The 24,704-nt window shown below is 48.8% G+C and overlaps 1 protein-coding gene across 1 annotated transcript in view; it reads left to right on the plus strand.

Annotated features, from left to right (window-relative positions):
• Nucleotides 1-4,344, plus strand: part of LOC138268273 (SURP and G-patch domain-containing protein 2-like) — a 216,559-nt gene extending 212,215 nt beyond the window's left edge. The window contains exon 11 of the mRNA XM_069217767.1: nucleotides 4,153-4,344. The gene's annotated coding sequence lies outside the window, so the exon portion shown is untranslated. The remainder of the gene's footprint in view (nucleotides 1-4,152) is intronic.
• Nucleotides 4,345-24,704: the final 20,360 nt, after the last annotated feature.

Below are 24,704 nucleotides of genomic sequence, written 5' to 3' on the forward strand. Positions count from 1 at the left end.
AAAGGTGCTTCAATGGCCTTTTTAGGAAACATCCCAATGCATGAAATATGTAAGGCAGCCACATGGTCTACGCCTCACACATTCACCAAACACTACTGTATAGATGTGCTATGCGCACAACAAGCTACAGTAGGTCAAGCTGTATTAAGAACTCTATTTCAGACAACTTCTACTCCTACAGGCTAAACCACCGCTTATGGGGAAATAACTGCTTACTAGTCTATGCAGAACATGTGTATCTACAGCGACAGATGCCATCGAACTGAAAATGTCACTTACCCAGTGTACATCTGTTCGTGGCATCAGTCGCTGAGATTCACATGTGCCCACCCACCTCCCCGGAAGCCTGTAGCAGTTCAGAAGTTACCTTCAATTTTGTACATTTGTATATATATTATTTAAACCTTTAATAGGTACATACTTACACATTTCATTGCGCGGGCACTATTACTATAGTACAACTCCTACCTCACCCTCTGCGGGGAAAACAATCGAAGATGGAGTCGACGCCCATGCGCAATGAGCACAGAAGGAGGAGTCACTCGGTCCCGTGACTCGAAAACACTTCTTCGAAGAAAAACAACTTGTAACACTCCGACCCAACACCAGATGGCGAGCTATTGCAGAACATGTGAATCTCAGCGACTGATGCCACGAACAGATGTACACTGGGTAAGTGACATTTTCATTCAGACTACTCCCACTCCTACAGGCTGAGCCACCGCTTTGGGGAGATAACTGCTTACTAGTCTATGCAAAACATGCGTATCTACAGCGACAGATGCCATCAAACTGAAAATGTCACTTACCCAGTGTACATCTGTTCGTGGCATCAGTCGCTGTAGATTCGCATGTGCCCACCCGCCTCCCCGGGAGCCTGTAGCAGTTCGGAAGGTACCTTCAACTATTTGTATATATATTATTTTAACCTTAAATAGGTACATACTTAGTCAGTCCATTGCATGGCCACTATTACTACAATACAACTCCTACCTCACCCTCTGCGGGGAAAAACAATCGAAGATGGAGTCGACGCCCATGCGCAATGGAGACAAGAGGAGGAGTCACTCTGTCCCGTGACTCGAAAGACTTCTTCGAAGAAAAACAACTTGTAACACTCTGACCCAACACCAGATGGCGAGCTATGCAAAACATGCGAATCTACAGCGACTGATGCCATGAACAGATGTACACTGGGTAAGTGACATTTTCATTTCTTAGTTTATTTTAAGAACCACAGGTTCAAGATTTACAAACAATACTTTAAATGAAAGGTATTTCACTTAGGAACTTTGAATTAGCAAAATAGCATATACAGTTTTCACACAAATGGCAATAAGCTATTTTAAAACTGGACACTTAGTGCAATTTTCAACAGTTCCTGGGGGAGGTAAGTGTTTGTTAGTTTTGCAGGTAAGTAAACCACCTACAGGGTTCAAAGTTGGGTCCAAGGTAGCCCACCATTGGGGGTTCAGAGCAACCCCAAAGTTACCACACCAGCAGCTCAGGGCCGGTCAGGTGCGGAGGTCAAGTGGTGCCCAAAACGCATAGGGTTCAATGGAGAAGGGGGTGCCCCGGTTCCAGTCTGCTAGCAGGTAAGTACTCGTGTCTTTGGAGGGCAGACCGGGGGGGTTGTAGGGCACCGGGGGGGGGGGGGGGACACAAGTCAGCACAAAAAGTACACCCTCAGCGGAACGGGGGCGGCCGGGTGCAGAGTGCAAACAGGCGTCTGGTTTGCAATGTAGTTCAATGGGATACCCAGGGGTCTCTTCAGCGATGCAGGCAAGGGGGGGGGCTCCTCGGGGTAGCCACCACCTGGGCAAGGGAGAGGGCCACCTGGGGGTCTCTTCTGCACTGGAGGTCGGATCCTTCAGGTCCTGGGGGCTGCAGGTGCTGTGTCCTTACCAGGCGTCGGGTTCTTAGAAGCAGGCAGTTGCGATCAGGGGCGCCTCTGGATTCCCTCTGCTGGCGCCGCTATGGGGGATCAGGGGGGTCAACTCTGGCTACTCACGAGCTTGCAGTCGCCGGAGAGTCCTCCCTGTAGTGTTGGTTCTCCACAAGTCGAGCTGGGGGCATCTGGTGCAGAGTGCAAAGTCTCACGCTTCCGGTGGGAAACATGTGTTCTTTCTAAGTTGCTTTTTTGTTGCAAAGATGTTTCTTCTTTGGAACAGGGCTGCTGTCCTCAGGCGTTCTTGGTCCTTCTAGATGCAGGGTAGTCCTCTGAGGCTTCAGAGGTCGCTGGACCCTGTGGAATGCATCGCTGTTGCAGTTCTCTTGAAGTGGGGAGACAGGCCGGTAGAGCTGGGGCCAAAGCAGTTGGTGTCTCCGTCTTCTCTGCAGGTTTTTCAGCTCAGCAGTCCTTCTTCGTCTTAGGTTGCAGGAATCTAGTTACCTAGGTTCTGGGAGCCCTTAAATACTCAATTTAGGGGTGTATTTAGGTCTGGGGGGTTATTAGCCAATGGCTACTAGCCCTGAAGGTGGCTACACCCTCTTTGTGCCTCCTCCCTGAGGGGAGGGGGGCATATCCCTAATCCTATTAGGGGAATCCTCCATCTGCAAGATGGAGGATTTCTAAAAGTTAGTCACCTCTGCTCAGGACACCTTAGGGGTTATCCTGACTGGCCAGTGACTCCTTGTTTTTCTCATTATCTCCTCCGGCCTTTCTGCCAAAAGTGGGGCCCTGGCCGGAGGGGGTGGGCAACTCCACTAGCTGGAGTGCCCTGGGGTGCTGTAACAAAGGGGTGAGCCTTTGAGGCTCACCGCCAGGTGTTACAGATCCTGCCTGGGGGAGGTGTTAGCATCTCCACCCAGTATAGGCTTTGTTACTAGCCACAGAGTGACAAAGGCACTCTCCCCATGTGGCCAGCAACATGTCTGGTGTGTGGCAGGCTGCTAAAACTAGTCAGCCCACACTGGAAGTCGGGTATGGTTTCGGGGGGCATCACTAAGATGCCCTCTGGGGTGTATTTCACAATAAAATGTACACTGGCATCAGTGTGCATTTATTGTGCTGAGAAGTTTGATACCAAACTTCCCAGGTTTCAGTGTAGCCATTATGGTGCTGTGGAGTTCGTGCATGACAGACTCCCAGACCATATACTCTTATGGCTACCCTGCACTTACAATGTCTAAGGTTTTGCTTAGACACTGTAGGGGCATAATGCTCATGCACTTATGCCCTCACCTATGGTATAGTGCACCCTGCCTTAGGGCTGTAAGGCCTGCTAGAGGGGTGACTTATCTATGCCATAGGCAGTGTGAGGTTGGCATGGCACCCTGAGGGGAGTGCCATGTCGACTTAGTCATTTTCTCCCCACCAGCACACACAAGCTGGCAAGCAGTGTGTCTGTGCTGAGTGAGGGGTCCCCAGGGTGGCATAAGACATGCTGCATCCCTTAGAGACCTTCCCTGGCATCAGGGCCCTTTGTACCAGGGGTAGCAGTTACAAGGGACTTACCTGGATGCCAGGGTGTGCCAATTGTGGAAACAAAGGTACAGGTTAGGGAAAGAACACTGGTGCTGGGCCCTGGTTAGCAGGCCTCAGCACACTTTCAAATCCTAACTTGGCATCAGCAAAGGCAAAACGTCAGGGGGTAACCATGCCAAGGAGGCATTTCCTTACAACTAACTAATCTGCTTTTCAGAACCAAAAATGCTCTAGTTAAATTGGTTTGATCTCTGTAATATTCTTGTTGATGTATAGTGTAGAATCTCTTTGCTTTAGCCAAGATCTTTAACTTTAAAATTGGGGAATATTGGTAGTAGAGGGTCCATTAGTTATGGAAATGTCTGAAGCATTTGATGGTATCCCACTTAGTTAATTATAATGATGAAGGTGTTCATCTCCTGGTGTCCTAATTTTGGATGTAGTTCTGGTCTGATTTGATTAAGCCAAGCACAAGACAGTTTCTGTATTCAGAGCACACTTTATTCCTTTTTGGAGATTTCATGCTGATGGGGGGGCCTCTGTTTGAAGGTAGTGGCCTGATGTGTTGGTTATAAAGAGAGGGTGACATATTTGAGGTAATTTAAAAATCTAAGGCTTTATTGCCTTGCGTAGGAGTATTCTAGACCTACAATTCTGTGGCATTAAATTGCAATGTACCTTTGGTTGTTTAGAACCTTAACTCCACTCTTTTCTTTGATTTGCAGGGTTCCGTCCATGATGACTGCAAGCCTCCTCCACATTAAATTCCAGTGCTAGGTTTCGTCTGTGCGTTGTACTCCCGTTTCTGCTTTAGCAGTTTAGGTTTTATATTTGTGTTGTGTGAGAAGACAGTCGTAGAATAGCCACTAATGAAGGAAGCTGGTTTTGTTGTGTAATAAAGCATCCTTTTAATAGTTGTAATGTTGTGTTTCTGTTCTGTCTTGAGCGTGTAATTTCCTGGGGGCTTTTATTTACATGCATTGGCCACCTGGGAAGGGAGGACTCGTACTCCCTATCAGACCCGTAAGGGACGGACTGCTGTGCAGGAGCATGATGTTTGCGATTGCTCTGTGCCATGGACCATGTTGCATCTGTGCTGTCCTGATGCTTCAAGCCAGATCAGCGTTTACTCTGCAAAGGTGTGTGGCTGGACCCAAGGAGCTAAGCACATTGAATGTTTTCAGAACAGTATTTTGAGTAAGCTTCCTGCAGGTCTGACAGTTTCATTAGACATGAAATTTGGAGATACAGAACACTGGATGCTGGTAGGGGGCTGAAGAGATGCTGGATAGACTCCTAACAAACATGAACGGATGACATTACCTGAAGGCAAGATCAACATAAATGTGCTGATGATAGTGTGCATATTGAAAGTGTGCATAACCACACTATAATTCACCCAGGCATCTGTGTGGCTCTGAATGAAAGATAATGCCTTGGAGGGTGACCGATGACAGAAGATCTCAAACCACAAAGTAAGATCTGCACAGCCAAGTAGAACGCATCACTTAGGGTCATCATACGAACGCTTGAAAAAGGAGTCGCAAGTAGATTACATCGCTAATTGTACTTACTGAGCTGCTGTTTGAGGTCCCATACTTGCTAAAGAGAACCTCCGGTGACTCCACTTCCACCCACCCCCCCCCCCCCCACCCCAACAGTTGTGGCTTGTGTATTGCCAGGCTTCGATCTGCAGCATGGCACAGTATTTAACATACATTGCAATACTGAAGTTAAACAGGGCTGCAGCCCAAATCTCCGAACTAGCAGCCTTGCAGCCACCTGCCATGAAGAAATACAAGCTGCTAGTTAGCCAACGGCCTGCCTGGTTTGTAGCAAATACGTCTGAGTTTTGCTATTATCCTGTGGTTCTCCCGTGGAGGAAATTTGGGAACTTATATTTCAATTAGCTCTGCAGCCAGGCTGAGAGAGTTAATTTTGATTGTTTCACAAAACATTTCTACCCACCCCTAGATGTAAGTGTTGCTTGTCTTTGATCAGGCCACTTACTATCCATTTCTTTTAAGTTGTTAAGTTACTCCACATCTTATTTCGTGGCAGCATGCAGCTGATATGACTTTATAGTTTTATGTTTTAATTTCATATGAAGGCTCATATCTAGCAAACTTGTGTAGTATAGCAGAATATGTATACTAAATGCCGTACTAGGCCAGCCTAATTGCCCCCTTCAAGCAATAGGCATAGTGTCAATCGTAATGTTCTGACGTGAAGGCTTTTGCTGTAGCCCATTAGTTTCTAGAATTGAAGCCATCGGTGTTGGTGAGATTTTGCAATGACATTTTTCTGCTAGAAGCTTCACTTGTATGCTTATTGTATGTCTGTTTTTATACTGTGGCTGTTGTCTTGAACCAATAAAAATGGATGTTAAACTAAATTTATCTGGTCAAACTTCAGTATTAAAAGTGAATGGGCTATGATCACCTGGCATAAGCTTCTGAGGAATTTCACTGGTTGAGGATGCTTCTCCAAAAAATTGAAGTCTTCAGAGAAATAGCCAACAGTCGCCATTTTTAAGCGTCCTGTGCGCTAGAAGAAGGGTGCACCCGCTCTGGTAGCTTGTGTGCAGTCTGTCTTCATACTCCCACAAATTCAGTTTTTCCTCCAAAATATGTAGGATGCTTAGCTAGAGATACAAAATGTGTTTAAATTGCAGAGTAGAAGCTTCAGAATGAGGAAGGGCTTTGCTCTTTCTACCGAGTGCGTTTCAAACCCATCTCAGGACCCCTGAAAAGATAGACTGGACACACATAGGTGCACACAGACAGTGACACACTAGTCCAGGCTTTTCCAGTGAGTAGCTTGTGAGCTACTGGTTGCTTTCCAGCTACTTGTAAATGGCTCTCCACTGTGCATCACAGCCTACTAAATTAGAAGCTTTTGGTTGAACTATTGTCTGTGTCCCAAAATTGAAAAGGTGCTATTTGATTATTCAATTGTCTCCTTGGAAGATTTATTAGTCATTATTACATTGGTTCCGGGGCTTTGCTGCTATGGTTGTCATGTATTCATCGTAAAGAGGCATTTCACATTCATAAAGCATTTTTTTTTTTTTTTTTTGCATTACTGCTGGCAACCCTGCCTGATGAAATGAGGTTATTGCTGCTGGTAGCCTTCCATATGGTGACCACCAATATATTGCCTGATGTGGTCACTGTTACCACGTGTAAGGAAATGCCTCCTTGGCATGGTTGCCCCCTGACATTTTGCCTTTGCTGATGCTATGTTTACAATTGAAAGTGTGCTGAGGCCTGCTAACCAGGCCCCAGCACCAGTGTTCTTTCCCTAACCTGTACTTTTGATTCCACAATTGGCACACCCTGGCATCCAGATAAGTCCCTTGTAACTGGTACTTCTAGTACCAAGGGCCCTGATGCCAAGGAATGTCTCTAAGGGCTGCAGCATGTCTTATGCCACCCTGGAGACCTCTCACTCAGCACAGACACACTGCTTGCCAGCTTGTGTGTGCTAGTGAGGACAAAACGAGTAAGTCGACATGGCACTCCCCTCAGGGTGCCATGCCAGCCTCTCACTGCCTATGCAGTATAGGTAAGACACCCCTCGAGCAGGCCCTACAGCCCTAAGGCAGGGTGCACTATACCATAGGTGAGGGTACTAGTACATGAGCACTGTACCCCTACAGTGTCTAAGCAAAACCTTAGACATTGTAAGTGCAGGGTAGCCATAAGAGTATATGGTCTGGGAGTCTGTTTTACACGAACTCCACAGCACCATAATGGCTACACTGAAAACTGGGAAGTTTGGTATCAAACTTCTCAGCACAATAAATGCACACTGATGCCAGTGTACATTTTATTGCAAAGTACACCCCAGAGGGCACCTTAGAGGTGCCCCCTGAAACTTAACCGACTATCTGTGTAGGCTGACTAGTTCCAGCAGCCTGCCACACTAGAGACATGTTGCTGGCCCCATGGGGAGAGTGCCTTTGTCACTCTGAGGCCAGTAACAAAGCCTGCACTGGGTGGAGATGCTAACACCTCCCCCAGGCAGGAGCTGTAACACCTGGCGGTGAGCCTCAAAGGCTCACCCCTTTGTCACAGCACCGCAGGACACTCCAGCTAGTGGAGTTGCCCGCCCCCTCCGGCCACGGCCCCCACTTTTGGCGGCAAGGCTGGAGGGAACCAAGAAAGCAACAAGGAGGAGTCACTGGCCAGTCAGGACAGCCCCTAAGGTGTCCTGAGCTGAAGTGACTCTAACTTTTAGAAATCCTCCATCTTGCAGATGGAGGATTCCCCCAATAGGGTTAGGATTGTGACCCCCTCCCCTTGGGAGGAGGCACAAAGAGGGTGTACCCACCCTCAGGGCTAGTAGCCATTGGCTACTAACCCCCCAGACCTAAACACGCCCTTAAATTTAGTATTTAAGGGCTACCCTGAACCCTAGAAAATTAGATTCCTGCAACTACAAGAAGAAGGACTGCCTAGCTGAAAACCCCTGCAGAGGAAGACCAGAAGACGACAACTGCCTTGGCTCCAGAAACTCACCGGCCTGTCTCCTGCCTTCCAAAGATCCTGCTCCAGCGACGCCTTCCAAAGGGACCAGCGACCTCGACATCCTCTGAGGACTGCCCCTGCTTCGAAAAGACAAGAAACTCCCGAGGACAGCGGACCTGCTCCAAGAAAAGCTGCAACTTTGTTTCCAGCAGCTTTAAAGAACCCTGCAAGCTCCCCGCAAGAAGCGTGAGACTTGCAACACTGCACCCGGCGACCCCGACTCGGCTGGTGGCGATCCAACACCTCAGGAGGGACCCCAGGATTACTCTAAGACTGTGAGTACAAAAACCTGTCCCCCCTGAGCCCCCACAGCGCCGCCTGCAGAGGGAATCCCGAGGCTTCCCCTGACCGCGACTCTTTGAATCCTAAGTTCCGACACCTGGGAGAGACCCTGCACCCGCAGCCCCCAGGACCCGAAGGACCGGACTTTCACTGGAGGAGTGACCCCCAGGAGTCCCTCTTCCTTGACCAAGTGGAGGTTTCCCCGAGGAACCCCCCCCTTGCCTGCCTGCAGCGCTGAAGAGATCCCTAGATCTCCCATTGACTTCCATTACAAACCCGACGCTTGTTTCTACACTGCACCCGGCCGCCCCCGCGCTGCTGAGGGTGAAATTTCTGTGTGGACTTGTGTCCCCCCCGGTGCCCTACAAAACCCCCCTGGTCTGCCCTCCGAAGACGCGGGTACTTACCTGCAAGCAGACCGGAACCGGGGCACCCCCTCCTCTCCATTCTAGCCTATGTGTTTTGGGCACCACTTTGAACTCTGCACCTGACCGGCCCTGAGCTGCTGGTGTGGTGACTTTGGGGTTGCTCTGAACCCCCAACGGTGGGCTACCTTGGACCAAGAACTAAGCCCTGTAAGTGTCTTACTTACCTGGTTAACCTAACAAATACTTACCTCCCCTAGGAACTGTGAAAATTGCACTAAGTGTCCACTTTTAAAACAGCTATTTGTGAATAACTTGAAAAGTATACATGCAATTTTGATGATTTGAAGTTCCTAAAGTACTTACCTGCAATACCTTTCGAATGAGATATTACATGTAGAATTTGAACCTGTGGTTCTTAAAATAAACTAAGAAAATATATTTTTCTATATAAAAACCTATTGGCTGGATTTGTCTCTGAGTGTGTGTACCTCATTTATTGTCTATGTGTATGTACAACAAATGCTTAACACTACTCCTTGGATAAGCCTACTGCTCGACCACACTACCACAAAATAGAGCATTAGTATTATCTATTTTTACCACTATTTTACCTCTAAGGGGAACCCTTGGACTCTGTGCATGCTATTCCTTACTTTGAAATAGCACATACAGAGCCAACTTCCTACATTTGGTATCAAACTTCTCAGCACAATAAATGCACACTGATGCCAGTGTGCATTTTATTGTAAAATACACCACAGAGGGCACCTTAGAGGTGCCCCCTGAAACTTAACCGACTATCTGTGTAGGCTGACTGGTTCCAGCAGCCTGCCACACTAGAGACATGTTGCTGGCCCCATGGGGAGAGTGCCTTTGTCACTCTGAGGCCAGTAACAAAGCCTGCACTGGGTGGAGATGCTAACACCTCCCCCAGGCAGGAGCTGTAACACCTGGCGGTGAGCCTCAAAGGCTCACCCCTTTGTCACAGCACAGCAGGACACTCCAGCTTAGTGGAGTTGCCCGCCCCCTCCGGCCACGGCCCCCACTTTTGGCGGCAAGGCTGGAGGAAACAAAGAAAACAACAAGGAGGAGTCACTGGCCAGTCAGGACAGCCCCTAAGGTGTCCTGAGCTGAAGTGACTCTAACTTTTAGAAATCCTCCATCTTGCAGATGGAGGATTCCCCCAATAGGATTAGGGATGTGACCCCCTCCCCTTGGGAGGAGGCACAAAGAGGGTGTACCCACCCTCAGGGCTAGTAGCCATTGGCTACTAACCCCCCAGACCTAAACACGCCCTTAAATTTAGTATTTAAGGGCTTCCCTGAACCTAAGATTTTAGATTCCTGCAACTACAAGACGAAGGACTGCTGAGCTGAAAAACTCCTGCAGAGGAAGAACAGAAGACACCAACTGCCTTGGCCCCAGACTTACCGGCCTGTCTCCTGCCTTCCAAAGAAACCTGCTCCAGCGACGCTTTCCAAGGGACCAGTGACCTCTGAATCCTCTGAGGACTGCCCTGCTTCGAAAAAGACAAGAAACTCCCGAGGACAGCGGCACTGCTCCAAAAGAACTTCAACTTTGTTACAAGGAGCAGATTTAAAGACCCCTGCAACTCCCTGCAAGAAGCGTGAGACTTGCAACACTGCACCCGGCGACCCAGACTCTACTGGTGGAGAACAACCAACTCAGGGAGGACCCTCCGGCGACTCTACGACTGTGAGTAACCAAAGTTGTCCCCCCTGAGCCCCCACAGCGACGCCTGCAGAGGGAATCCCCAGGCTCCCCCTGACCGCGGCTGTCTGAACTCCATTTCCCGACGGCTGGAAAAGACCCTGCACCCGCAGCCCCCAGGCCCTAAAGAAACGGAACTTCTGTGCAGGAGTGACCCCCAGGAGGCCCTCTCCCTTGCCCAGGTGGTGGCTACCCCGAGGAGCCCCCCCCCTTGCCTGCCTGCGACGCTGAAGAGATCCCTTGATCTCTCATTGACTTCCATTGAAAACCCGACGCGTGTTTGCACACTGCACCCGGCCGCCCCCGCGCTGCTGAGGGTGCACTTTCTGTGCTGACTTGTCACCCCCGGTGCCCTACAAAACCCCCCTGGTCTGCCCTCCGAAGACACGGGTACTTACCTGCTGGCAGACTGGAACCGGGGCACCCCCTTCTCTCCATTGAAGCCTATGTGTTTTGGGCACCTCTTTGACCTTTGCACCAGACCGGCCCTGAGCTGCTGGTGTGATAACTTTGGGGTTGCTCTGAACCCCCAACGGTGGGCTGCCTTGGACCAAAAACTGAAACCTGTAAGTGACTTACTTACCTGTTAAAACTAACAATAAGTTACCTCCCCCAGGAACTGTGAAAATTGCACTGTGTCCACTTTTAAAACAGCTTATTGTGTTTTATGTAAAAAGTATACATGCTAAAGTAATGATTCAAAGTTCCTAGAGTACTTACCTGAAATACCTTTCAAATGAGATATTACATGTAAAATTTGAACCTGTGGTTCTTAAAATAAACTAAGAAAAGATATTTTTCTATAACAAAACCTATTGGCTGGATTTGTCTCTGAGTGTGTGTACCTCATTTATTGTCTGTGTATGTACAACAAATGCTTAACACTACTCCTTGGATAAGCCTACTGCTCGACCACACTACCACAAAATAGAGCATTAGTATTATCTCTTTTTACCACTATTTTACCTCTAAGGGGAACCCTTGGACTCTGTGCATGCTATTCCTTACTTTGAAATAGCACATACAGAGCCAACTTCCTACAATTAGCATGTATACTTTTTACATAAAACACAATAAGCTGTTTTAAAAGTGGACACAGTGCAATTTTCAAAGTTCCTGGGGGAGGTAAAGTATTGTTAGGTTTCACAGGTAAGTAAGTCACTTACAGGTTTCAGTTCTTGGTCCAAGGTAGCCCACCGTTAGGGGTTCAGAGCAACTCCAAAGTCACCACACCAGCAGCTCAGGGCCGGTCAGGTGCAGAGGTCAAAGAGGTGCCCAAAACACATAGGCTTCAATGGAGAGAAGGGGGTGCCCCGGTTCCAGTCGGCCAGCAGGTAAGTACCCGCGTCTTCGGAGGGCAGACCAGGGGGGTTTTGTAGGGCACCGGGGGGGACACAAGTCAGCACAAAAAGTACACCCTCAGCAGCGCGGGGGCGGCCGGGTGCGGTGTGCAAACACGCGTCGGGTTTACAATGGTTTTCAATGAGAGACCAAGGGATCTCTTCAGCGTTGCAGGCAGGCAAGGGGGGGGGGGCTCCTCGGGGTAGCCACCACCTGGGCAAGGGAGAGGGCCTCCTGGGGGTCACTCCTGCACAGGAGTTCTGTTCCTTTAGGTGCTGGGGGCTGCGGGTGCAGGGTCTTTTCCAGCCGTCGGGAAATGGAGTTCAGGCAGTCGCGGTCAGGTGGAGCCTCGGGATTCCCTCTGCAGGCGTCGCTGTGGGGGCTCAGGGGGGACAACTTTGGTTACTCACAGTCTCGGAGTCGCCGGAGGGTCCTCCCTGAGGTGTTGGTTCTCCACCAGTCGAGTCGGGGTCGCCGGGTGCAGTGTTGCAAGTCTCACGCTTCTTGCGGGGATTTGCAGGGGTCTTTAAATCTGCTCCTTGAAACAAAGTTGCAGTTCTTTTGGAGCAGTGCCGCTGTCCGTCGGGAGTTTCTTGTCTTTCTTGAAGCAGGGCAGTTCTCAGAGGATTCAGAGGTCGCTGGTCCCTTGGAAAGCGTCGCTGGAGCAGGTTTCTTTGGAAGGCAGGAGACAGGCCGGTAAGTCTGGGGCCAAAGCAGTTGGTGTCTTCTGTTCTTCCTCTTCAGGGGTTTTTCAGCTCAGCAGTCTTCTTCTTCTTGTAGTTTCAGGAATCTAAATTCTTAGGTTCAGGGGAGCCCTTAAATACTAAATTTAAGGGCGTGTTTAGGTCTGGGGGGTTAGTAGCCAATGGCTACTAGCCCTGAGGGTGGGTACACCCTCTTTGTGCCTCCTCCCAAGGGGAGGGGGTCACATCCCTAATCCTATTGGGGAATCCTCCATCTGCAAGATGGAGGATTTCTAAAAGTTAGTCACTTCAGCTCAGGACACCTTAGGGGCTGTCCTGACTGGCCAGTGACTCCTCCTTGTTGTTCTCATTATTTCCTCCGGCCTTGCCGCCAAAAGTGTGGGCCGTGGCCGGAGGGGGCGGGCAACTCCACTAGCTGGAGTGTCCTGCGGTGCTGGCACAAAGGGGTGAGCCTTTGAGGCTCACCGCCAGGTGTGACAGCTCCTGCCTGGGGGAGGTGTTAGCATCTCCACCCAGTGCAGGCTTTGTTACTGGCCTCAGAGTGACAAAGGCACTCTCCCCATGGGGCCAGCAACATGTCTCGGTTGTGGCAGGCTGCGCGGACCAGTCAGCCTACACAGATAGTCGGTTAAGGTTTCAGGGGGCACCTCTAAGGTGCCCTCTGGGGTGTAGTTTACAATAAAATGTACACTGGCATCAGTGTGCATTTATTGTGCTGAGAAGTTTGATACCAAACTTCCCAGTTTTCAGTGTAGCCATTATGGTGCTGTGGAGTTCATGTAAAACAGACTCCCAGACCATATACTCTTATGGCTACCCTGCACTTACAATGTCTAAGGTATTGCTTAGACACTGTAGGGGCACAGTGCTCATGCACTGGTGCCCTCACCTATGGTATAGTGCACCCTGCCTTAGGGCTGTAAGGCCTACTAGAGGGGTGACTTATCTATACCTGCATAGTCAGTGAGGCTGGCATGGCACCCTGAGGGGAGTGCCATGTCGACTTACTCGTTTTGTTCTCACCAGTACACTCAAGCTGGCAAGCAGTGTGTCTGTGCTGAGTGAGGGGTCTCCAGGGTGGCATAAGACATGCTGCAGCCCTTAGAGACCTTCCTTGGCATCAGGGCCCTTGGTACCAGGGGTACCACTTACAAGGGACTTATCTGGATGCCAGGGGGTGCCAATTGTGGATACAAAAGTACAGGTTAGGGAAAGAACACTGGTGCTGGGGCCTGGTTAGCAGGCCTCAGCACACTTTCAATTCAAAACATAGCATCAGCAAAGGCAAATAGTCAGGGGGTAACCATGCCAAGGAGGCATTTCCTTACACAGGGTGTTGTATCTTAAAAAGTGGGACCTGTGCTTTTACATGTTCCAACAGCAAAAAACCCAAGTTGTTGTTTTACTGTTGACAGGCTAGTAACCTGTCCAGTAAAGTACAGAGTTACAGGCCGACACCTCAGTTAAATTCTGTATTGGACTGCCAAATTTTGTACTGCAAGGTATCAAATGGATCAGTACGTTAAATCCACTTTAATGGTTAAATCGAAATTGTCACTGGTGGGCAAAGTGCAACTTGAAAAGTTGCCACTTTAGTTGCCCAAGATTTCCCTTGCCTATTTACTGTTGTACTTGGTGACTGCCATGCAGACAGCTTTCTGCCCTCCTGGGGAGACATGTTAATGATGCCCAGGAAAGTATACAGTAGGGGCCTGTTCTGGAAGGAGGTGTTGCCTCCCTCCTGCAGGAAGCCACATGGGTGTTGGCCCCAAGGCATGCTGTAGAGGAGAACCCACATTTGAAGGGCAAATGGGTAACCCTTGGGAGAATGGATGTTCTATTAAAGTAAACAGGCTGGCAGTAGGGGCAGTGAAGGGGAATCCAGTTGTTAAACTGTTCTTCCAGAGGAGTGTATCCCCCTTGGTAGCCACACCTCTGGGTTGAGCTAGGTATCTTTGTGCTTAGAGGGGGCTCTGCCAACTTGGGGGTGGGGAGAATGCGGCATCCTGGGATAGCCAGATACCACCCTTCCCACGAAGTGGTCGTCAGAGGGAGGGGATGTAGTAGCCTATTGGTTACCATCTGCATCCTACCTGAATGGCATTTTCTGACCATAACTATGATTCTCTGGCACCCAGAACCTCGATCTGGATTGAAGGAACTTGCCTACTGCACCATGAAACCAGTGAATAGAGCCTGCACCAATGTCAATTGCACCTGCTAAACCAGTGGCCAAACGGAGAGGGCCTGTACCTGCTATGTCCTGCTCAAGGAGAAGCCATCTCCAGAGCACAGCCAAAGCGAAGAGACTGAGCTGGCTTCCTGTTCACACCATAGGAATACAACAGCTGAGCAGCCTGCTGGGGCAAGTTGGTAGCTCAAACTACCTGCTGTCATGCAGTCCCTGGAGCTGTCCAACAAAGTTGCACTCAAGTTTGTTGAGCCCAGGAGTGTCTGAGGTGTGAGGAACCCTCAGAGGACTAGTTATCGACCCAGGAAGGATTGGCCTGTGACTGATAACTGGGTGTCCAGTAGTCTTGTGGTGACTGTACTTCTGCCAGGACAGAGAGAACGTTGAAGGACCTTGACCCTGAGACCAGGACTGCCTTATACCCGCTGTGTCATGAAGACTAGTTGCAGTAAGATTCCTCCATTGACTCAGCATCCTTCCCTTGCATGAGGACCACTTCCATAGGAAAACTCTGTAGCAGACAATTGTCTGGAACTGACTGATGACTGCCTCACCTACCGAAGTTACTGTCTGAGGCCCTTGATGGTCCCCGTGACTGGTTCCCTACTGGAGTTGATTGCCTAAAGTGAATTCTACATCTCAGGAACACCATGGTGGATCTTTTTGGTTGTAGTGTCTAAAAATAGTCTTTTTTACATAAATTGGTATTGGATTTCTTCGGTGTTTTATCTATTTCTTCAATTGTTATGGTGCTGTTTAAATGACACTTGTTCATTTGTGTACACCTTGCTGCTCAGATCCTCGGCTACCCAGGGTTTAGCTGAAGGTATGACCAGACCTAAGGGTCCTAAAGTTAGAATTGGTAAGTGTATTACACAGTGAGGTTTGACTACCGCACCATATAATACCTCATTTTTTTCACATGCAAGGTTAAAACACCCCCGCCCCGCATTGTCACAACTATTGATCTACTCTTAAGTACCAGATGTAGTTATTGACCTAGCTGTTTAACACTGTGTAGGAAAGTACCCCTTTTTCAAATGGTCACCCCTTCGTTTTGTCCAAAAGAACACTGGGTTCTTGCTAACCAGGTCCCCAGTGCCAGATTTCTTTCCCTAAAACTGTACAATTGTCCCCCAACTGCCAATGCCAATGGCACACCTATATGTCCCTAGTAAATGGTACCCAGGGGCAGGAGCACCAGAGAGGGTCCACAAAGGCTGCAGCATATATTGTGCCACCTTCAGATACCCCTCAACTAGTTCTTGCAGACTGCAGTGACAGGCAGTCTTGGTGCAGCTACAAGTGAAAACAAGACCTAGCACACAGCCTGATGCCATGTCCACGAACAGTGTGCAATATAGGTAAGTCACCCCTACAACAGACCTCACAGCCCCAACGCAGTGTGCATTATATTACATATGTGGACATATCTGCAAGAGCAGACGTGTCCCTAATATGTCTTTGTGTATTCCTAGACATAGTGAGTGATCAGGGAAGCCATTTTAAGTATATTTGCTAGACACTGTAGGAAAGTAATCTCTTTGTCATGGGTACCTGCACTTTTTTGCCTGTTGTCAGTATGTTTTGACTGAGTTCACTGGGATTCTGCTTACCAGGACCCCAATGACTGTGCTCTCCATATAAACTTGGCTGCTTGGACCACAAACACCCCACATTTGGCATACTGGTGCCCCTAATAAGACCCTTTTATATGTTACCCAGGGCTTTGAGGCACCAGGCGTCCCCCATGGGCTGCAGCATGTATTATGCCACCCATGGGAAGCCCATAGGGCAGGTTCCTGTGTGTGAGGGCACCCGTGCATGAGCAGAGGTGCCCCTACGAACTCCAATTCCAATGCACTGGACTTCGTAAGTGCAGATAAGCCATTTTACCTGTGTACTGGCCACAAGTCACTTCTTCCTTTGTTCCAGCTACATAATGGTAACTCCGAACCTAGGCATGTTTGGTATCAAACATGTCGCAGTCATACCCCAATACTGTCAGTTTTGAGTTTGGATTCCATGCACTCTAGGGGATTTTTACATGACCCCCGCATTGCTCCGACCATCTTTCAGAGGTTTTCCGGGCAGCCCATGCTGCTGCCACCCTTCAGATGGGTTTCTACCCGCCTGCTGCTTGATCAGCTCAGGCCCAGGAGGGCAGAACAAAGGATTTCCTTAGAGGGGGTAACACCCTCTCCCTTTAGAAATAGGTGTTATATGGCTTGGGAGGGGTAGCCTCCCCAACCACTGGACCAGTGACCCAGTCTGCACCAGTTCAGGGACCTCCAGTCCCTGAAAACTGGACAATGGAGAGGGGAGTGAACCCACTCCCCTGTCCATCACCACCCCACAGGTGGTGCTCATAGCTCTTCCAGATGGCCCCTTGATTCTGCCATCTTGAATCCAAGGTGGGCAGAGGCCAGTGGGAGCATTTGAGTGGCCAGGTCAGGCAGGTGCGATGAGTCCCCTCCTGATCGATGGTCACCTGGCAAGGTGACCAATCCCCCTTCCAGGGCTATTTAAGGTCTCCCTCTTGGGTGGGTCCTCAGATTCGACGGGCAAGACTCCAGCAGGACTCCTTTGCACAGTTTACTTTGACTTCTGGCCACTGGAACTTCAACTGGACTCCACAGGAACCTACAGCGATGCTACTGCAACATTGTTTCTCTAGCTCCTTCCAAAGTGGCTCCTGGTTCGGGTAGAACAAGTAACTTGCCTCTTTTCTCCTGGTCGCTGAGGGCACTCTAGTACTTAAATTTGAGATTTCCTAGAACCTCCAGCTTCCCTATTCGGATTCAACTTCCTTGGTTGGGGACCCGACCTTCGCATTCCATTTTTTTTTTAGTGCATGGTTTGGTCTCCCCCTAGGCCTTCAGTATTGCTTGTTATACCAATTTCTGATTAGCACTGTACATACAATAGTGCTTACTTACCTCCTGTTGGAGAATTGCCTATCTAGTGTTTTAGTATTTGTCACTAAAATAAAGTACCTTTTATTTTTGTACAACTGAGTGTTTTCTTTCATGTGTGTATGTGCTGTGTGTCTACAATGGTATTGCATGAGCTTTGTATGTCTCGTAGATAAGCTCTGGCTGCTCATCTACAGCTATGCTCCAGCAGGGATGTTGATAAATAGCTCCCAACAGGGTGACCTGGAAATCTCCATTCCAAGGCAGGGGGCTCTAAAGAAGACTACCATCCTTGATCGGGAGATCTGGCTAATTTGACGACAGAGATTGCCCCCCACCCTCTTTGCCCACGCGCTTTTGGCACCTGGAGAGTTGGGAAATTTAGTATTCAGGTTAGTCCCACTCCTAAAGAGTTGTCTGATGCGGACACAGCATTTAGAAGTCTGCCATCTTGATGTTGGCAGAATTAGGAACCTTGGACAAGGGTTATGCCTACTTCCCATAGGAACTGTTCTTATTTGGACTGTGCTGGTCCCCGGCAGCCTCACTTTTGCTTCACCGTGACTTCTGCCTTTGCCAAGGCTTGTTGGTGGCTTTTCCATGCCACTGACTGGCTGCAATCATCCATCCGGGGTGGGACGTCTACTGCGTCCCCCAGGAACTCTTCACCGACTCCAGGACTGCCTTCGCCCTACTGTCAACCAACTCCTACAACCACAGCTGGGTGGGTAGTGGCTCCTGCCGTCCCCCCCTTTCCCCCCAAACTGGACTCTTCTGTACTTGGTCCCCCTCTTCAACATGTCTTCCTTGTCAGAAATCCACTGCTTGTTTCATGCAGTCTTGTTTGGGTGTTGCATTATCTTCATTTTCTTCCTCTTGGGTGGGTTGGAGAAAATCCTGTAACTTACTCCTTTCTTACTGGTTGCTGGGGGGCAGTGTGGTACTTACCTTTGCGGTTTCCTAGTTTCCCTCTACTCCTCCCACTTACCTAGGTGGGGGGGTCCTGCATTCGCATTCCAATTTTGTAGTATATGGTTTGGAGTCCCCCTAAGGTCACTATTGCAGTGTTTTCTACTGCTTTTTATGCCTATTTCTAATTACTAGTGTACATATCTAGTGTGTTACCTCCTACTGGAGGGTTACCTCTAGTACTTTTTGGTAATTGTGTCACTAAAATAAAGTACCTTTATTTTTCTTACAGTGAGTGTTTTCTTTCATGTGTATAAGTGCTGTGTGACTACAGTAGTATTGCATAAGCTTTGCATGTGTCCTAGATAAGCCCTAGCTGCTCATCCACAGCTCCCTCTAGAGAGCCTGGCTTCTAGACAATCCTTACACAACACTAATAGGGGATACCTGAACCTCATATAAGGTGTAAGTATCTCAGGTACCCACCACACACGAGGCCAGCTTCCTACAGGTGCTAATACAATTTTTTTGCAGACCTTTGCATTTTTCTTAACATGATCATTTTGGGGGAAGGGTAGACTCAGTGGCACTGACTGAATTATATGCACCAATTGAACGAGGTGGCCCAGGTGCAATGAATTAGGGGTGCTATTTGTAAGAAAGTAGCCTCTTTTTGCATGGTTACCCCCACTTTTTGCCTGCTGTCAGTGTGTTTTTGACTTAACTGGGATCCTGCTAACCAGGACCCCAGTGACTGTGCTCTCTCCCTCTAAATGTGGTTGTTCCTAACTTAGTACACCACACAATTGGCATACTGGTTTCACCATGTAAGTTCTTAGTATATGGTACCTAGGTACCAAGGGCACTGGGGCACCAGGGGTTCCCCATGGACTGCAGCATGTATTATGCCACCCATGGGAGCTCATGCAAAATGTGTCTGCCAGCCTGCTATTGCAGTCTGCACGAAAAGGTGCATGCACCCTTTCACTGCAAGTCACTGCACCAGGTCACTGTATGTCACACCTGTGGCATGTCCTCTTAACCCAGAGGGCAGGTTGCAAGTACCTGTGTGTGAGGGCACCTCTGCATGAGTAGAGGTGCCCCTACCAACTCCAGCTTAATTTTCCTGGATTTCATAAGTGTAAGGAAGCCATTTTACCAATGTACTGGACACAGGCCACTACCTATGTCCAGCTAAATAATGTTAACTCCGAACCTGGGCATGTTTGGTATAAAACATGTTGCTTACCCTAGCACTGTGTTCTCAAACATGACATTCTTGATCACTTTGTGCTTCAGTCAAGGCTACAGTTTGGTACATTGCCGGTGAACGTGGTAGAAGTTTAGTCTCCAACATTCATAGAAAATACACATCCTTATGTAGGGACATTTTCTTAGAACATCAGCTGTGTTATTATAAAAACACTTCCTGGTCCCATTACACATTAAGAGGGAGATTCCAGCCAGGGGACCACGACTGTATGCTGGTTGCTGAATGCTTTGCTGCAAATGCTAAGGCAGACTACAGGCCCTTGCTCAGGTATGAGGGCTGATGTCCTCCCGGGGGAACCTGAAAGGCAGAATTAGATCTTAACATGCTGTGCTCAGATTAGGACTTAGATAGGAAATAGTCCCTAGGTTCTAGTGACAATATGATAGCGTTATTCTTATGCTTCACTCCTCGTCACCATTTTAATATTGTCATGTTGTATCGTCCTGGTTATTGCAGCTCATGCTTTGCTATCTAAAATGCAGTTGTTTTATTAAACCAGCCTTTAAAACTCATACTGCTTCTTTTTGTCATTTATATATGAGACCGACTTGTGAATGAGAGAACCTGATGCGACCTGAGTGACCACGACTTCCCTGAGAAGTATATGTCATGCACTCGGCTGCCCAATCATCTCTCTCTATTGGTGGAAATGAGGCACTGCTAGTTAGCCGGAGCAAAACCCAGATTTAGAGCAACATGTGTCACCAGCAGTGGGTCAGTCTCAGTCTCCCACACCGTGGGCGATCTTGCTGCTCCAAATCCAGTAGTCTCATTAGAATAATGAGAGCCTACGTGACATGGCGCCGCCATCGTTTGGTCAGGCTCTAATGTTCGGGTCCTCTGGAGTATCTCTGTCTCATTATAAATAATGACACCTCAGTGCCGTATGCGGAGGCGTCCGTGGTGCTGAGGATTTCCACCACAGCTGTGTAGGTAAGCCTACTACAACTGGTGGTTGTTAAAGCTTGAAATTTAAAAGGAGAAAAACCCAATTTTTGTGTGCCTTCTCTGTACTCAGTGTTACTAACATGGCAAATCCCCAACAGGTACAAATGGCTGTTAATATGAGGCAACCTCTAACAACACACTTACTAGCAAATGGCCTAACGGCCCAGGGAGGTCCAGTCACATTTGTGGTGGACGCCCATGCAGCTTATAGAACAGAACTTTTTTACTCTTGGGTCACATTTCCAGCAGATGATGGGAACACAAATACATTTCATCAATATACACCTGCGAACGCGCCTGGACAATACAGAGCGTACGCATATTTAGAGATACCTCTATCTTATCAAGAACATAATAATTGGCTTGATGGCGCCCTACCCCCACACAATATTACCAGTAAGGTTAGGTCCACTAAGTAATGACAGTCCTACCTGGCCTTTATTGGCCACCTATACACCACATCCTGCAGTAGCAAATTTAGCAGTAGCTGAGGTTTGTCGCTTATATATTGTGTTAATAGCAATATACTGTATATAGACGATTAGTACAATTTGTGATGCAAACACTAAATACAAACCCAGCTCATCCACAGGCAGTAACGCCTGGTATAAATCCTGCGACTTTACATTCCATTATGGGTAAAGTACCCTCCAAACTAGAGGAAACTCCGTTTTGGTTATCCCAGAAAATTAATAAGCTGGAGGCAGTATTTCCCCATACGGGACCTCAGGATCAACATAGAATATTAACGATGTGCTTGCCCTTTGGGATGGTCCCTATAATAGAAAACTGTAATACCTGGGACATGGTATTTGCAGCGCTCTACACAACCGCACGCAGTACACGGACACTTGAAAATTTACCGGAAGTGCTGAAACAAATTCAAGATGAATATGGGGCTGCCCCGGCCCTAGATTTGGGGATGCAATTGATGGGCAATTCTGCCACAGTGTCGTCAATCATTTTAAGTAACCTTAAAGGGGAAGCAGTCGCACTTGCAGTGCGAATGCGGCTTCATGATGTTCCACAACAAGATCAACAACGAGAGCTGCCTAAAATAATAGCAGAGACATATTCAAGTATCTGTCGAGATAGCTTAGGGGCCAGACCACAAAAACCTTAATTTCAGGGTAAATCAAAGAACGATACCCCAAGCAAGCACCTGAGGGTAATAAACGCTGGGATAAAAACAAAAAAAAACTCCTAAGAAAGAAAGGAGAGAATCTCCCCGTATAGAGACCCCACAAAATAAGTATAATCTCCGAAACAGAGATAATATAAAAACGCCTGATAGGTATCTATATACTCAGAAAAAAGAAATGAGAGAGGTGGGCGATCAGAGCGAAGAACAGAGTACGTGAAACCGAGACAGGAATCACAACGCTCTTTGGAGGTTTCTGTTAAAAAGGAAGAGAAACCCGCTGTAAGGAAATGCCTCCTTGGCATGGTTACCCCCCTGACTTTTTGCCTTTGCTGATGCTATGTTTTGAATTGAAAGTGTGCTGAGGCCTGCTAACCAGGCCCCAGCACCAGTGTTCTTTCCCTAACCTGTACTTTTGTATCCACAATTGGCACACCCTGGCATCCAGGTAAGTCCCTTGTAACTGGTACCCCTGGTACCAAGGGCCCTGATGCCAGGGAAGGTCTCTAAGGGCTGCAGCATATCTTATGCCACCCTGGGGACCCCTCACTCAGCACAGACACACTGCTTACCAGCTTGTGTGTGCTGGTGAGGACAAAATGAGTAAGTCGACATGGCACTCCCCTCAGGGTGCCATGCCAACCTCACACTGCCTATGCAGTATAGATAAGTCACCCCTCTAGCAGGCCTTACAGCCCTAAGGCAGGGTGCACTATACCATAGGTGAGGGCACCAGTGCATGAGCACTGTGCCCCTACAGTGTCTAAGCAAAACCTTAGACATTGTAAGTGCATGGTAGCCATAAGAGTATATGGTCTGGGAGTCTGTCAAACACGAACTCCACAGCACCATAATGGCTACACTGAAAACTGGGAAGTTTGGTATCAAACTTCCCAGCACAATAAATACACACTGATGCCAGTGTACATTTTATTGTAAAATACACCCCAGAGGGCACCTTAGAGGTGCCCCCTGGAACCTTAACCAACTACCTGTGTAGGCTGACTGGTTCTAGCAGCCTGCCACACTCGAGACATGTTGCTGGCCCCATGGGGAGAGTGCCTTTGTCACTCTGAGGCCAGTAACAAAGCCTGCACTGGGTGGAGATGCTAACACCTCCCCCAGGCAGGAGCTGTAACACCTGGCGGTGAGCCTCAAAGGCTCACCCCCTTTGTTCTAGCACCGCAGGGCACTCCAGCTAGTGGAGTTGCCCGCCCCCTCCGGCCACGGCCCCACTTTTGGTGGCAAGGCCGGAGGAAATAATGAGAATAACAAGGAGGAGTCACTGGCCAGTCAGGACAGCCCCTAAGGTGTCCTGAGCTGAAGTGACTCTAACTTTTAGAAATCCTCCAGATTCCCCCAATAGGGATAGGATTGTGACCCCCTCCCCTTGGGAGGAGGCACAAAGAGGGTGTACCCACCCTCAGGGCTACTAGCCATTGGCTACTAACCCCCCAGACCTAAACACACCCTTAAATTTAGTATTTAAGGGCTTCCCTGAACCTAAGAATTTAGATTCCTGCAACTACAAGAAGAAGAGGACTGCTGAGCTGAAAGACCCCTGCAGAAGAAGAAAAGAAGACACCAACTGCTTTGGCTCCAGCGACGCTTTCCCCAGGACCAGCGACCTCTGAATCCTCAGAGGACTGCCCTGCTTCAAGAAAGACTAGAAACTCCCGAGGACAGCGGCCCTGTTCCAAAAAGACTGCAACTTTGTTACAGAGGAGCAGATTTAAAGACCCCTGCAATCCCCGCAAGAAGCGTGAGACTTGCAACACTGCACCCGGCGACCCCGACTCGACTGGTGGAGAAACAACGCTACAGGGAGGACCCTCCGGCGACTCCAAGTCTGTGAGTAACCAAAGTTGTCCCCCCTGAGCCCCCACAGCGACGCCTGCAGAGGGAATCCCGAGGCTCCCCCTGACCGCAACTGCCTGACTCTGAGATCCCGATGCCTGGAAAAGACCCTGCACCCGCAGCCCCCAGGACCTGAAGGATCGGAACTCCAGTGCAGGAGTGACCCCCAGGAGGCCCTCTCCCTTGCCCAGGAGGTGGCTACCCTGAGGAGCCCCCCCTTGCCTGCCTGCACCGCTGAAGAGACCCCTTGGTCTCCCATTGACTCCCATTGGAAACCCGACGCCGGTTTGCACACTGCACCCGGCCGCCCCTGCGCTGCTGAGGGTGTACTTTTTGTGTGGACTCCCCCCCCCCCCCCCCCCCCCCCGGTGCCCTACAAAACCCCCCTGGTCTGCCCTCCGAAGACGCAGGTACTTACCTGCTGGCAGACTGGAACCGGGGCACCCCCTTCTCTCCATTGAAGCCTATGTGTTCTGGGCACCTCTTTGACCTCTGCACCTGACCGGCCCTGAGCTGCTGGTGTGGTGACTTTGGGGTTGCTCTGAACCCCCACAACGGTGGGCTACCTTGGACCAAGAACTGAAACCTGTAAGTGACTTACTTACCTGTGAAACCTAACAATACTTTACCTCCCCAGGAACTGTGAAAATTGCACTGTGTCCACTTTTAAAACAGCTTATTGTGTTTTATGTAAAAGGTATACATGCTAATGTAATGATTCAAAGTTCCTAAAGTACTTATCTGCAATACCTTTCAAATGAGATATTACATGTAGAATTTGAACCTGTGGTTCTTAAAATAAACTAAGAAAATATATTTTTCTATAACAAAACCTATTGGGCTGGAATTGTCTCTGAGTGTGTGTTCCTCATTTATTGCCTGTGTGTATGTACAACAAATGCTTAACACTACTCCTTGGATAAGCCTACTGCTCGACCACACTACCACAAAATAGAGCATTAGTATTATCTCTTTTTGCCACTATCTTACCTCTAAGGGGAACCCTTGGACTCTGTGCATGCTATTCCTTACTTTGAAATAGCACATACAGAGCCAACTTCCTACATTGGTGGATCAGCGGTGGG

This window comes from Pleurodeles waltl, chromosome 12, assembly GCF_031143425.1.
Source record: "Pleurodeles waltl isolate 20211129_DDA chromosome 12, aPleWal1.hap1.20221129, whole genome shotgun sequence".
NCBI classification, from domain to species: domain Eukaryota; kingdom Metazoa; phylum Chordata; class Amphibia; order Caudata; family Salamandridae; genus Pleurodeles; species Pleurodeles waltl.